The 13,787-nt window shown below is 45.2% G+C and overlaps 1 long non-coding RNA gene across 2 annotated transcripts in view; it reads right to left on the reverse strand.

Moving 5' to 3' along the window:
• Positions 1-13,787, reverse strand: part of LOC101681628 — a 39,827-nt gene that overhangs the window by 19,658 nt on the left and 6,382 nt on the right. For both annotated transcript variants that reach the window (XR_201392.3, XR_001177552.2), the window contains exon 2: positions 2,591-3,068. This is a non-coding gene — a long non-coding RNA (uncharacterized LOC101681628). The remainder of the gene's footprint in view (positions 1-2,590; positions 3,069-13,787) is intronic.

Below are 13,787 nucleotides of genomic sequence, written 5' to 3' on the forward strand. Positions count from 1 at the left end.
TGGATGCTTGCTGATAATGCCCAAACTCACAGGTGCAAGTCTGTGGACCAGTTACTGTACACAGACTGTGGCTACAGTCACAACCCAGCACTGTATCACTCAAATTCCGGCACATTTCAGGGCTCAGTCATATACCCAGCTCTGTCACAGCTCAAGGCCAAGCACAGGTTATGACAGGACCCTAGGAAGTAGTGGCAGGACAGGCTCTTGGTTGTTGACAGGGTCCTAGGATGTGCCTTTATTCAAAGAATGACAAGCCCCGCTCTGTGACTGTACAGAGTACAACAGTATAGTACAGAGCACAACTTTGTTGAGGTACAACAAAGTCCTGACATGTGACATGGTTCTAGCATGTGACTGGACCCTATGATGGGCAGTATTGACTGCTGGGCAGTGCCAAGTTCTGGCTGCAGCAAGGAACGGACTCCAGTTCTCTCTGGGTTTCACAGGGCGCCGGATGTTCTGCGAAACAATCGCTCTAATGCTCAGGGCGGATCCTAATTTGTCTTGTATCGGTGGACTGGGACAGCTGAACCAACCCACAGGTGAAAGTGCATCTGGGTGTGTTGGGCCAGATTACAGGTTCTTGTTCTGTGTTCCAGAACTATTGATTGAGCCTGTCCTGGCTCCTGGGGTAAGGAACAGACACAGGACTCCTAACTCAGCACAGAATTCTCTGCTTCCAGGGGATCAGCCTGGGGCCATCACCCCAGGGAGTTTGGCTGGAGTCCATCTAACACCCCCCACGCCTCCAGGCCTTGCGGCTCCCAAAGCTGGTGGAGGCTCCCCTAAGCCTTTCTAGCTGAGCTTCACCCCAAGGACTGCTCACCAGCTGCCCCCCTCCAAGTCCCGGCTGCATGGGGTCACAGTGCCATCTGCTGGCTGCTGTGAGTCATGCTGGTCAGACCCAGAACATCCAGTGTGCTAGGCCGCCTGCAGGCACTGGGAAGGCTTCTCCAAGCATCTCAGTTCAGGGTTAATGGAGTGGCCTCCCTCTCAAGAGCCTAGCTACCAAGAACTTCACTAAGACTGCAATGATCTGCTCATGCCACTACCAGACATGGCTCCCAGGTCCCTGGGATCAAGCCCCTCACTCAGCCCCTAATTCCTGTCCCCAGTAACCAGGGCTTTCACTCAGACCCCATAATGACCAGAAACCTTCACTTGGGCTTCAGTGACCAGAACACCTCACTCAGGTCCCACATTGACCAGAGCCTCTCACTTAGGCCCCCTGCATGGCATGGCCTTACATTCAGGCCATTCAATAACCAGATCTATAGCTTATGACTCCCAGAGACCCTCATTCAGGACCCTCTGCACCTCAGTAACTAGATACCCTTACTCAGAGCCCTGTGGACATATGGAAAGGCATTTTGGGGAGCTCTTGTGTCCCTAAAAGTGAGGCAAGTCCCATCTGGTTCCCCCATCTATCTTCCTCCCTCCCCCCGATCTCCCCAATCTCCCCAGGACTTTCCATCTTTTTTTGCTGTTGCTCCTGGTCCCTGCTTCAGATATGGCCACAGCTGTGCCCTGGTCTCATGAGGAGATCTGGTTCTGCAGGGTCAATTAATCCCAGGAGCTCTGGCCTGAGAAGACCAGATTCCATAGCAAGGCCGCCTACCCATTACCACCTGGAGCTCACTTCTGCTGGCTCCCCAACACCAGGCCACACACATATGTGTCACCTCATATGCACACAGAGACCCGTCACAGACAAGGCCTCTGTCATATCACAGTCTGGCCATACAAAGGCCGAGCACTCCCCAGACCCAGCATTCCACCAAGCCCTGGTGCTGATTCTTCCATTCTCCCTTTCTTCCAGACCCCAGCACGAGCCAGCCCTGCCCTCCTTGGTCTTTATCCCATTCATCTATTCATTCAAACAAGCATTAAATGAGCCTCTAGTTGTGTTGGGAATCACCTAAATGGCCACTTGGGGGGTTGCATGCAGGGACAGCAGCACAGAAGGGGCATCTGGGCTGAGATGCAAAGGATGAGTAGGAGTTTGCCAGAGGTATTATGCCAGAGTATGTTATGTAATAATACCAGAGGTATTATGCCAGGAGTATGCCAGAGGTATGTTCACAACAGAAGTGAACCTCTGCCAGAGGGTCAAAGGATAGGAAGGTATTTAAAAAAGGAACTGATATACACAATGCCCAGAGGTCGCAGCCGTTGAGAGAACTCCATAACCATCTAGCATGGTGCAACATGAAAAGCAGGCAAGAAGACTTGGACACAGTCAGCTATGGAAAGTAGACTATGGGACTGGGGGCAAGGGTGGATGTGGGGAAACCCATTAGGATTAACCTGAAACCATCTACGCAACAGGTAACACAGTTTTGGCTGAGATAGTAGCTGCAGCGGTGATCGGCAGCAGGATTTAGGATACATTTTGGAGGAGAAATAGATGTGAGTTGTTGGTGAATAAAATCTGGAGATAAGCAAGATGAATGCCAAAGATGACTTCAAGTCTCTAGTACAAATAATTACGTAGATTGAGACACCTAATCCCTCGCTGGGAAAACTGAACAGTATCAAATTCAGGAAAAACGATCCCAAATTCCATTTTAGAGATAATTAGAGATACCTGTGCTCAGAGGTAGGGACTGGAGATATAAATCTGGAACTCATCAACACACAAGAAGTATGTGAGGCTGTGGGTGTAGACAAGATCACTGGGCTCTCGGGAGATGTAGGGATGCCTGGTTCTGGGTCAGGCTGACCCAAAAACGTTCCCAGAATAGTCAGCAGATCTTCCTTATCACAGGATTCCCCTTATCTTACTTTTTCCCCCTTGGTCAGAAGTGAATCTCTGCATTCCAATAAGGCCTTTAGACTCCTATAAGCAAGGCCCCTGGTCTGACCCCATGACTCAGGGGATCACAGTTTTCTGTATCCTGTGGCACCTGGGAATGGCTGGAGGTGGCAGTGCTGCTGGTGGGTCTGGGTCCGGATCCAGTGGCCATGGTCTCTATTTCCTCCCTTCAGAAGAAGCAAGCACAGAACTTTAGTAAAAGAGATCTTGGAGGATGGAAGATCTTCCAGGTATGCCCCAAACTCATAACCTATAAAAGAAAAGATCAAAATTTTAACAATGGAAAAATTGAGATTCTGCATTGAAAAATCCACCATGAAGGAAAAGACAAACTGGAAAAAAACTGATACTCGTATCAGTGACAAATGCTTAATTTCTCTAACATGGAAAAAATTTCTAGAAATCAATCATAATAATACCAACAGAATAATAATCCAACAGAAAAATGGGCAAAGGAAAGGGTTCCAATAAAAGAATATATGGATGGCCCTAAATATGAAATGATCAACTTTACTTATAAAAAGAAAAAGCACAAACTAAAACAACTCTGAAGTATCATTTTGTATCTAATCTTATTACCAAATATAACGCTTTGCTACGGTGACATTGTTAGGAGACAGGCAATCCAAGTATTTATTTTTATATGCATAGAAGATCTCTGGAAAGACACCAAAGAAACTGGTAATAATGCCTGCCTCTGAGAAGGGGAGCTCATGGGGACAGGAGACAGGGATGGGGCACTGATTTGTTTTCATTTTATAACCTTTTGTACCTTCTGAATTTTGAGCCATGCAAATGTGTTATCTTTTAGAATTTTTAATAAAATTCTTTTAATCAGTAAAAGGATATAAATTGAAATAAATGAATGTGCTTATTGCCTGAGCCCAAATCTATGTTTTCAAACTTGCCTGAAATGTGCTGTCCCTCTGCTTGGCCCATCCAAATCCTATACAAATTAGAAGACCCACATCAGGCACTACATTCCTCTGGAGCCTTTTTTGATCACCCCAGCCCACACTGACCTCTCCCTGAAGAGTCATCTCCTACAATCTGAGTCCAGTAAATACAGGTGGTAAAAGAACACCGAATAAAAAGTAGAAAGGCTGAATTCTCATCTGAGCTCTAGCACTAAATCGCTCAACAATTCCACACAGTCTCTGAGCTTCTATGGGTGAAGAAAGTGACAGCACTGAGCAGGTGAGAGAATGCAAAGAGGGAATGTCAAGGTAAGTTTAATTAGCCCTGGTACTGAAGGGTTACACACAGCAACAGAGGCTACAGTGCTCTGCAGGATCCCAATTCTCCTCTCCTTCTTTGGCCCACAGATTCCCCAGGCCTCCTCCTTGCCCCACTTCTTGCCAAGGGAATCTGAGCAGTAGCAGCAGGCACTATTCCAGGCCCAGGATTTCATGAAAACTGCTTCCAAGCCTGGATCACCTCTCTCTCTCTCTCTCTCTCTCTCTCTCTCTCCCACCCACACCCACACCCCCACCTGCTGCCCGGATTTCAACATGCAGGCAATTCAAGGAGTCATGAGCTAAAGGTGATAGAACCTCTGTCTACCTGTGTCCCTCTCCCTTCTCTTTCACCACAGACCCACACTGGACAGTGACAAGAGCCAAAGGTAAATCCATATTGGGTTAAGTCACTGATATTTTAGGACTGTTTCTTAAAGCAGCTGAAGTTACTTATCCTGAATAATATGTAAGTATGGAAATACAATAATGGTCCTATAAATCCAATATTGTCTCACAATATTAACTGTGTTTCCCTAATCAATTGGTTTTTGTGCGGTCCATAGCACAACTTTCTCGTTTTCCTCAAATCACCAACTTCCCATCCACACTCTTCATGTATGCCTTCATACTACAGTGGTACAGATCTGTCTGTCCAAGGGCAGAAAACCAAAGCTCCTATTTGTAAGCTAAGGAATCAGACCACCTCTTTAGTCATTTATAACAACTTGAGCTATTTTCTTACCCAGCCAAGGACTACAGAAAAGACCCTTTTTGTTTGCTTGTGTTAACATTACTTATTATGTTCTTGGTACACACTGGAATGCCACACACATTTCCCACCTTTTCAATGATGTCCAGCCCCTGGGGCACACACTCTCAAAGGTTTATGCAGCACCCTGATATCTATAACTATTCCCTAAACTGGAGGAAAGCTTGACATTTTATAGGCCTGTCTCTAGCTGGCAAGACTTTCACAATGGAAGGTGGACAGAAAAAGACGTACGTTGGAACTTTGAAAGCATGGCCTGGAAGCAAGTCCCAAGTCTTGATTCCACTGATCAATCATTTAATCTCTCTAAGCCTCGGTTTCCTAGAAACTGGGGATGATAACAGTACCTGTCTCAGGGTCATGTTGTCATAATTTGATTAAATGCTCTACTTCCTGGCTTCCTCCTCCCTTTCTTAGCTGCTAAGATACTAAAGCCCAGCTCCAGAATCTGATTTTACTCCCCACTCCCTCCAGAATGTGTGCGTTAAATTCTGACCGCAGTAAATGAAATTAAGAATTTGAATATTTTCAATCCAAAGAAATGGTGAGAGGGACAAACAAGATTTCAACATAAAGGATACAACAGGTCTGGCAAGTTCTAGAAGGTCACCAGCCCTGCCCATACTCACACCTGCACAGGACTTGGAAAGCAGCCAATTCTCCTATGCAGTGAGATGGGACCTATAGCTCTCAGCCCCAGTGAGTGATTTCCATGCATCTTTGAGTATTCAGCACATGAAAGTTAAAGCAGGAGGTTTGTTTCGGCTGGAGCTTTGCAGCAGATAAAAAGCAAAAGAAAGTCCATTATTGGCTACTGGTAACATTGCATACAGTGTCACAAGGGAGGAACAGATAAGAGATATTTTTAAGAGAAAAACACTAAAAGAGAAGAAAACTGTTGCAGAAAATAATATACTTGCCTTGCCTCTTGGCTTAGATTTAAGCAAGACAAGAAAGATAAGGGAAATAACAAGGCTCTGAGCCAGGCGGGCAGGAGGCCCAGTTATGAGATATGTCCTTATGTTAGACAATGACTTCACATACTTTTAGGTGATAAAGGCTGAAATTAACTGTCTTGGCTAAGAGGAAGCTCCCTCTCCCACCCTCACCAAGGGCAAAATGCAAGTATATTGCAGATTGCTTATGTCAGAGTTGAGTGTTCTAAGGGGAAAGAGCATAAAGCGGGAAGGCCATCCTAACAAGGGGTAATACTGGGAACTGAGTGTCTCCATAGGATCTAGGGTTTTTGATGCTATTTGAAGCTAAAACCAGAACCATGATTTTGCTTTTCAGCCCAGAGTACCTGCATTGCATCTTGAACCCTCCACTGATGCTAGGCTGAGTTAGCAGGTAGCTTGTAAAACCAAGGCCGTTCCATCCCTCAATAATATCAGATAACGGGTGAAGAGCACATGTCACCTCATCACCTTGTGTTTGCAGCATCTACAGGAAGTCAATGTTGCGAGCGGCTGAGAAGGAACAGAAGGGATGGAGGAGGCAGGAAAGAACAGCCAAAACCGAGACGCCAGAGAAGCAGAGAGAAGGGAGTGCTAGAAGACAGAGTCATCCAACATGTGCAGACCCAGAAGAGAAAGACCGAGAAGTGCCCACTAAATCTATTCATGTGGAGGTCATAAGTACCTTAGCTGTTCTGGTAGACTGGGGGCATCGAGATGAGATGGGAGTGTTTTGAAGGACAAATAGCTGAGGCATTGGAGACGGCACACGGGGAGAGCCCTTTTGAGATGCTCCCTGTTTCAGAGAGCAAAGAAATGGGGACTGGAGATCAGATTTGGTCTGGAGAGGGGATTGCATATATTTTGCCTTGCTTATGTTTACTTCATTTTTAAAGATGGAATGTCAATTGGATTTTCAAGTTGAAGGTGCCAGAGAGGTGGAGTACATTGAGACAGCTGATTTCCTCCATCAGCCCTTCTCCTTTATTCCATGGTAGTTGAATCTATGAATTTCAGCTGGGTAGAGGGCCTCCTGATGGGTAAGGCTGCTCAGCCACTTGATGGTGACCCTGGCATAACAGTTCCTCCTGCTCTGACCTTCTCCTCCAGACTCCCAGCCCACCTCTTACCACCAAGCCCTCACTCTCAGAAGTTCCAAAGGATCTTTTCTAGTTTCTCCAGGACAAGAAGGGGCGAATTAAATTATCTGCTTTGTTCTGTTCTCCATCACCATAATGACATAAAGCCTATGTCTTGTTTCCCCTTTCCTTGTCATGTTCAAAAACTTACTTGAAAATAAACATAGATACCAGGTACCAACACACCACTCTTAACATTCCTACTATTATAACAATCCTAATTTTCCATGAAATAATGTGGCTATTTGCACTGTCTACAGCAGGGCTCAGCAAACACTTCCTGTAAAAGGCTGGATGGCAAACACTTTGGGTTTGAGGGCCAGAGAGTTTCTGTGGTGACAGCTCAGTTCTACCATTCCGGTATAACAGCAGCCACAGAAAGGAGATGATAAATAAGGGTGGCTGTGTTCCAATAAAACTTTATGGATACTGAAATTTGAATTTCCTGTAATTTTCATGTGTCCTAATATATCATTCTTCTTTTGTTTTTTTTTTAATCATTTAAAAATATAAAAACCATTCTCAGCTCATAGACTGTCCCCCAAAAAAGGCAACAGGCCAGAATTTGCCCACCCCAGTCTAGAGCTGGAACATGCAGAAAGGAAAAAAAATGGGTACACAAAAATATTTCAAGGTATCTTATGGTCGTGGAATACTATACTGATTTTAAGTTTTAAAGTAGGAGGAGCTGCTTATCACTTCATTCTTTATGTTTTCATGGAGAGAAAGGATTCTGCTCCACTCTCCAAGAGAACACTCTCCTGGAAGAATACTTCTGGTCTCTTTCTCCTCTCGCTGAATGAGTAACTCGGGTGCTGAGATGAGACAGTGTTTGCCAAACCATAGCCCAGTCTCCTGGCTCTTGCTCTCTCGTAGGACTTGAAGGCCCATGTGAACCACACTCTTCCTCCATTTCTGTTCTTGAGTCAGATCTAGCTTCTCCTTCTAGGGCAGCAGAGCACGCACGTCACAGGCAGGGCACAAACCAATCCACCGAGGTTCAAGAATAAGACTTTAGAAAATTGGAGCTGCTATTTTTATTTTGTTCTCAAATTTGTATTTTATTAAGTTGTTAAAGAAAAATAGCTATGTTACAGTATGACTGTAAATTTATTATGTAATTTGTAAATGAAGGAACATTTGAGGATGAGTGCTCAAAAGTCATTTATTCATAGGGATTTGTAAAGACAAAATTTGGATATTATTATTTTAGAGACAGTAATGAAACTGTGTTACTCTCCTCTCCCAGGCAGATGGGCCCTGTGCCAGACTATAATCCTGGATGAGGACCCATCCCCAGAGTCTAAATCTAACTGCAAGTTTTCACTGTGGCCTCAGGCCCAAGTGTCCTACTCCAGTACAGTACCAGGTTGAAGCAGACCTCAATCCTCACCTGCCTCTGGGCATTTACCCTCCGTTCAGAATCCAGTGAGGAGCCCATGTGATTCACCAGCTCCCTGGAACTCTCCAAAAGTTAGCTCTCTGCCAGTTGATAGGAAAAGATATTTTGCTAAGCAAAAGAAACAATGTACTGTTTTCTCCTTTGTGTATTTTGCATGACAGACTATAAATACAGATGTAATGAATTTACTTAGTGACCTGAATGCAGAGAAGCACAAATATTCTTCAGCTTTCTTTCCGAACACAGCCTTTACACATGCTGTACTGAGACCCCTTCTCACACCACCCGTCCCATGAAGTCTCAAGCTGATCCCACAGATGGACAGTCACTTTCAGATAGAAAAACGGTTTCAAGTCAATAATTATAACAAGCTCACTCCTGTGTATTAAAATGGTTCAGTCCTGCCTAAATCAAAATACAGAAATATTTCCAGTTCAAAATGTCCCCCACCAGCCCTGCACTTCCAGCTCAGGCCAGCTCTAGCTTGGGAACTTGTAATAATAAAAGGAGGTGTGAAGAGTGCTTTCATCTTCCATCCACCCTCCTTCACCTGCGGCACCTGACTCCTTTGGAGTCCACATGGGGTGTTTGGGTGTGAGTTTATGTGTGTGTCCCTAGCCTGTTGGAACTGGCTCTGGATAATATAGACGTATAGAGGTGTCTACATTTGGCTCTCTCCTGGGGACAGGTATGGATCTCAGAGGCCCTGTAGGGATGCACTGTTCGCTGACCTGGGGCCTGGGGAAGAAGCAGACCTGAAGGTGTATACACCCTCCAACTAATCTCCTGAGTCCCCATCTCCTCAGTTCCTCTCCACTGACGTATACTCCATAGTCTCTTATTGCCATTAGTAAGTACCACCTTGGACAAGGTTCCTTCACATTCAGCTCTCTTCTTTGATCTTCACTTGACTTGAACATATCATACTCTGAGCACACAGACTACCCCATAGCTGCCTTCTCTCCTTGCTCTAACACTGAGGGCTACTCCAGCCAGACTCCGCCTGAAACTTATACAGGTGCAAAGGATTCACATACCAAGCTCTTCCAAGAACTCTCTCACCATACTTTGCTCTGATAGCTATACTGGGATTGTGCTGGGTACACATTTCTTCAAATTTCCAAGTCTTTCTCCCCAAAGAAGATACCATATTCCCAACCACTCTTGGTTTTCTTAGCAGCATGCCCCCTGCACCCTCCCAAACATGTACACAAATGTACACACATTTAGAAAAATCATAGCTCTGGCCCCAATGCTTTAAATGTCATAGAATTTGGGGGTGCCTGGGTGGCTCAGCAGGTTAATCCTCTGCCTCCAGCTCAGGTCATGATCTCATGATCTCAGGGTCCTGGGATTGAGCCCCACATCGGGCTTTCCGCTCAGCAGGGACCCTGTTTCTTTCTTTCTCTCTCTCTCTCTCTCTCTCTCTCTCTCCCTCTCTCTCTCTCTCTGCCTGCCTCTTTGCCTACGTGAGATCTCTGTCTGTCGAATAAATAAAATGTTTAAAAATAAATAAATAAATGTCATCGAATTTTTAGACTTCTTTTATATAGACTGAAGATAGATGTTAGGAGGAGAGTCAAAGATCTGTTCACCCAACTTTTTTTTTTTTTTTTTAAGTAGACTCCACAACCACCATGGAGTACAATGTGGGGGTTGAACCCATGACCGTGAGGTCAAGACATGAACTGTGATCAAGAGCTGCACACTTAACTGACTGGGCCACCCAGATGCCCCTGTTCAGCCAACTTTTAAGTAATTCTTTGGGTATATATATTGTCTAACCTTAAAGCTTTGGTCAAAACATTGAGGCATCAGAAGTCCCATTCAACACTCTATTATACACACACACACACACACACACACACACACACACACACAGAAACATTCTAAAAAACGCACAAAAAAAGAAGTTATGTTTCTCTCCAGAGAAAGGCTCCAGAGTTTGGGGTAGGAAGAAGCATTCTCTATTTAAAGCATACCTTTAGGGGCATCTGGATGGCTAAGTCAGTGGGCATCTGACTTCTGCTGACTTCGACTCAGGTCATGATCCCTGGGTCCTGGGATTGAGCCTGCACTGGGCTCACCACTGAGCGGGAATCTGCTTCTCCCTCTCCCTCTGCCCCTCCCCCTGCTTGTGCCCTCTCTCTCTCTCTCTCAAATAAATAAAATCTTAAAAAAATAAATAAATAAAAAGAAAACATACTCTTTAAGTACTTGAAAAAAATTCTTAACATATGCATACACTGCTCTTCTGGTTTTAAGAAAACCAGCTTTTAAAATGAAACACTTTATTGGGGTGTGGTCCTCACACCGATGTAACAAAACAGTGTGGGTGTTATTACTCACATAAAGCAAAGCAAGGGCTTTGTTAAAGCAATTTAGACAAATTGATTTCAAGCAAGGATTAAAGTTTTATTTCAAACTTCCCCTCAAGGAAGCTAAGCTTCCAAGAAACATAGCTGAAAAGATTTCTTTGAGGGGGAATGACGTTTTACTGAGGGGGGAGGGGGTATGTATATAAAAATTAGATTAAATACAAGAAAATCACTCCTTTATCTTTGAACAAATAAACAGTGACAGTGAGCCTTTACTTTGCCCCAGGCACCATGCCAGGGAGTGGAGATAAAATAGATACTAAAGGTCTTGCCCTCCAGCACCACCCCCCCAGTCACTCGTGGTCTTGGGGAGAAACCACTGAGTAATTGTCTAGTGTTGAGGGCCAGAGGAGTGTGCTGTAGGTGGAGCGTGGGAAGGGTGCCCTGTGTGTGCTGGAGTGGCTAAGCTGAAACTTGATGGACAAGAAGATAAGCAGATGGGGGAGGAAGCAAGTCAGTCACCAGGGCCTGCGTGACCTTGATTCCTGACAGATCACCTGACACTGAAATCCTGTTTTCCGTCCTCCTCCTACCCCTACCGTCAGCCTCAGAGGAAGCTATATCCCTTTTTTTGTGCCAATCCACCTCTTAACATGTGTGCTCCATTTCTAGCAACAAAACCAGAAACCTTGGTGTCTTTAATTCAAGTGTTCCCTCTGCTCATCTGTTTATTTACCCTTAGCAGGTACCAAGAGCCCTTAGATGTGGTTCTGCAGGTGTTGCTTTCCTTTTATCTCTTCTGCTTCCCCTGCTGAACAACCTTCTTCAATCCCACTTTTCAGAATTCATTTCTAACGTCACCCATTACCAGCTGATCTCTCTGGCTCTCCTCACTAAAGGTCCACAGGCTATCACGACAGACTCCAATAAAATCCTTTAATGACTCAGTTACCCAGATTTGCAAACAAACTCTTCAATACCTAGGTCCTGCCTACTTCCCAGCATCTCTTCTCACAACTAGCCTTCACCTGAGCTTTTGAAGATTTCCCCTTTTACATAGTGTTTCATGCCTTTGGCCCTTTGCTTATACTCTCACTTCTAATTTATTCAAGCAATCAATCTTATGGAGACACTGGCAGACATTGTGGTGTGTACTGGGGACACAATGGGAGCAAAACCAGACATGGTCCCCACCCTCATGAAGTCTAGAGTCTACTGGAAAGGCAGGCATTAATTAAATAAGCACATAAACAAACACAAAATTATAATTGCAGTCAGAACTATGGTGGAGGATGAAGAACAGGGAAGAAGAGTAGGACAGGAGGAGAAAAGGAAGACAAAGAGGGAGAAAGGAGGAGGAAGAGGAGAAAGAGGGGAAGGGGAAAGAGGAAGAAAAAGAAAAAACAGATCAGGGAAAGCATCCTCAAGGAAATCACAACTGAGCTAAAGAATGAGTAGCACCTAATTAAGTGAAGGAGAAGGGAGATCTTTTTAGGTAGAAGGAACAGCAGATGCAAAGGCCCTGAGAAAGCTGGGAGCATGTTGTGTAGGCTCTGAAAGAATATTAGTGCATCTCAAGCACTGAAAACAAAGGAGGGGTGCCTGCATGGCTCGGTGGGTTAAGCATCTCCCTTGAGCTCAGGTCATGATCCGGGAGTCCCGGAATGAGCCCCAGGTTGGGCTCCCTGCTCACTGGGGAGTCTGCTTCTCCCTCTGCCACTCTGTCTGTTCATGCTTGTGTGCTCTCTCTACCTCTCTCTCTCTGAAATAAATAAAATCTTAAAACAAAAAACAAAGGAGAAACCCCTTCCTAATCTTGTCCTCTAGGTAAATAACTAATTCATATTTCAAGACTGGCCTCCTGGAAAAATTTTTTTCGTTCCCATCAACCTTTACTCTCAGGTCAGCAGGAATCCACCACTTCTTCCCTGGACCCGTTACAATACCAATTAAACATGTCGCCGAAAGCCCTTTCTTGTGGGTCTGTGCTTCATGTCTGTTTCTCCCCACAGGTCCACAACCTGGCTGAGGGAGGAGCTTGTGCAGAGTCATCTCTGTGTTTCAGGGTCCACAGCACAACACTTGGCACAGAACAGACTTCTAAGTGTGTGTCACCTGACCAAGGGCTGGATGGATAAATGAACAAAACTATTAACAAGTGCATCCATTCCTTTGGGGATTAAGATGAAGGTCTGATGTAATCCTCCTACTTCAGTGCCACTGCCAATCTAGTGTCAGCCTCGCACACCCTCCAACTCCCTCCCAGGGCTCAAGTGGTCACACTGTCCTCTTCCTCAGTTCCCAAATTTGCCAGGCCTTCCCCGCCACAGGACCGTGCAAGCAGTTCCCTCCGCAGGGGCATTAGTCTCACCCCGCCTGAGCATTCTTTAGGCCTGGTATAAAAATAACTCATTTCCTGGGGAACCTGGGTGAAGACCCTGGGCTCCAGGTGACATGCCTCCTCTCTGCTCCCACAACTCCCCACACATCCTCCATGGAAGCTCTTATTGGACTGATTAGATTTGCCGTTATTAGCGTAACAATACAGGGAAACTTCTAAATCATATTCCTCTTTAAGGCAGAGTTTCTCTCTCTCCCCTCTGAAGGGAATTGTTGTTACTGAAAGAATCCTTTCATGAGGAATTTCGGGTGGGGAGAGTGAGGATACATGAATAACAGCAGATGACTGTAGGGTTTTTCTAGGGACGCTGAGTTCTGTGAGGGTTTTGTTTAGACAAATGTGTGTGTATGTGTGTGTTGAGCAAATAAATGTATGACTGCCTGGCAATAAAAGGACCCAAGTCACTGCTAGGTCAAGGCTTGCCACGTCTTCCATGGGTGATGAAGGGAGGTGAGTCAGGGAAAGGATTTTTCAAAGTTTTCCACATTCTTTCCTTTGGCCTTCACCTCACCACAGGGTTGCCTCTTCCCAGGCAACAGACCCTGTGAATGGGGCATGGGGAGCCAGGAGCCCTGGGACCTGGACCTCATTAAGTCAGCGATGGTCTATACAGATGGGAGATGCAGTTTAAAAGGACGGCATCTTCCTTCCACCCTACATACTGTTCTAAGCACTCTGGATTTCACTGAGCTCACCACGACCTTGTACCATTATTATCTCCATGTCATCTAAGAAGAAATCAAAGC

This window comes from Mustela putorius, unplaced genomic scaffold, assembly GCF_011764305.1.
Source record: "Mustela putorius furo isolate JIRA1106 unplaced genomic scaffold, ASM1176430v1.1 tig00000238_pilon_pilon_pilon, whole genome shotgun sequence".
Lineage (NCBI taxonomy): Eukaryota > Metazoa > Chordata > Mammalia > Carnivora > Mustelidae > Mustela > Mustela putorius.